At 37.1% G+C, this 2047-nt stretch overlaps 1 non-coding gene across 1 annotated transcript; it reads right to left on the reverse strand.

The window, feature by feature from the left end:
* Positions 1 to 928: 928 nt before the first annotated feature.
* Positions 929 to 1032, reverse strand: LOC130984402 (small nucleolar RNA R71). Its single transcript, XR_009088340.1, has one exon. It is a non-coding gene; the product is annotated as a small nucleolar RNA R71 (small nucleolar RNA).
* Between the last annotated feature and the right edge of the window lie 1015 nt (positions 1033 to 2047).

Here is a 2047-nt window from a genome sequence, read left to right on the forward strand (position 1 = left end):
CTTTTGTTTATTTTTTATCTTTTTCAAAACCACCTAACTAATTTTAGCTCTCTAATTTTTGAAAATTACCTCCCTCTTTTTCAAAATTCTTTTAATTAACTAATTATTTTAAATTTTAATTTTAATTTTATTTCTTCCTTTAATTTTCAAAAATCACTAACTTATTTTTCAAAATTAATTTTCCAATTCTCCCCCTCTCATCTTCTTCTATTTATTTATTTATTTACTAACACTTCTCTTCATCTCAAGAATCTGAACCTATCTTCACCCTTGTGTTTGGATTCTTAACTCTTCTCCTTCTTCTATTCTTTTCTTCTTCTACTAACATAAAGGAATCTCTATACTGTGACATAGAGGATTTCTCTTTCTTTTTTGTTCTCTTCTTTCTCATATGAGCAGGAACAAGGAAAAATGCATTCTTGTTGAAGCTGATCTTGAACCTGAAAGGACTCTGAAGAGGAAACTAAGAGAAGATAAATTACAATAATCCAGAGACAACCTTACTGAAATTTTCGAACAAGAAAAGGATATGGCAGCCGAACCCAACAAAAATAATGCAAGAAGGATGCTTAGTGATTATACTACACCTACTTCCAAGTTTGATGGAAGAAGCATCTCAATTCCTGCCATTGGAGCAAACAATTTTGAGCTGAAACCTCAACTAGTTGCTCTAATGTAACAAAACTGCAAGTTTCATGGACTTCTATCAGAAGATCCCTACCAGTTTTTAACTGAGTTCTTGCAGATCTGTGAGACTGTTAAGACTAATGGAGTATATCCTGAAGTCTACAGGCTCATGCTTTTTCTTTTTGCTGTAAGAGACAGAGCTAGAACATGGTTAGACTCACAACCTAAGGACAGCCTGGACTCTTGGGATAAGTTGGTCACGGCCTTCTTGGTTAAATTCTTTCCTCCTCAAAAGCTGAGCAAGCTTAGAGTGGATGTTCAGACCTTCAAGCAAAAAGATGGTGAATCCCTCTATGAAGCTTGGGAAAGATACAAGCAGATGACCAAAAAGTGTCCTTCTGACATGTTTTCAGAGTGGACCATGATAGATATATTCTATTATGGTCTGTCTGAGTTCTCTAAGATGTCATTGGATCATTCTGCAGGTGGATCTATTCACCTAAAAAAAATGTCTGCAGAAGCTCAGGAACTTATTGAAATGGTTGCAAATAACCAATTCATGTACACTTCTGAGAGGAATTTCGTGAATAATGGGATGCCTCAGAGGAAGGGAGTTCTTGAAATTGATGCTCTGAATGCCATATTGGCTCAGAACAAAATGTTGACTCAGTAAGTCAACATGATTTTTCAAAGTCTGAATGGATGGCAAAATGCATCCAACAGTACTAAAGAGGCATCTTCTGAAGAAGAAGCTTATGATCCTGAGAACCCTGCAATAGTAGAGGTAAATTACATGGGTGAACCTTATGGAAACACCTATAATTCTTCATGGAGAAATCATCCAAATTTCTCATGGAAGGATCAACAAAAGCCTCAACAAGGATTTAATAATGGTGGAAGAAATAGGCTCAGCAATAGCAAGCCTTATCCATCATCTTCTCAGCAACAGATAGAAAATTCTGAGCAGAGCACCTCTAACTTAGCAAACTTAGTCTCTGATCTGTCTAAGGCCACTTTAAGTTTCATGAGTGAAACAAGGTCCTCTATTAGAAATTTGGAGGCACAAGTGGGCTAGCTGAGTAAGAAAATCACTGAAACTCCTCCTAGTACTCTCCCAAGCAACACTGAAGAGAATCCAAAAAGAGAGTGTAAGGCCATTGACATAATCAACATGGCCGAACCTAGAGAGGAAGTGAGAGGACGTGAATCCCAATGAGGAAGACCTCATGGGACATCTCTTAAGCAAGAAGGAGTTCCTTATTGAGGACTTAAAGGAATCTGAAGGTCATATAGAGGCCATAGAGATCCCATTAAACCTCCTTCTTCCATTCATGAATTCTGAAAACTATTCTTCCTCTGAAGAGGATGAAGATGTAACTGGAGAGCAAGTTGCTCAATATCTATGAGCTATCATGAAGCT

Source organism: Arachis stenosperma, chromosome 5 (assembly GCF_014773155.1).
Source record: "Arachis stenosperma cultivar V10309 chromosome 5, arast.V10309.gnm1.PFL2, whole genome shotgun sequence".
NCBI classification, from domain to species: Eukaryota; Viridiplantae; Streptophyta; class Magnoliopsida; order Fabales; family Fabaceae; genus Arachis; species Arachis stenosperma.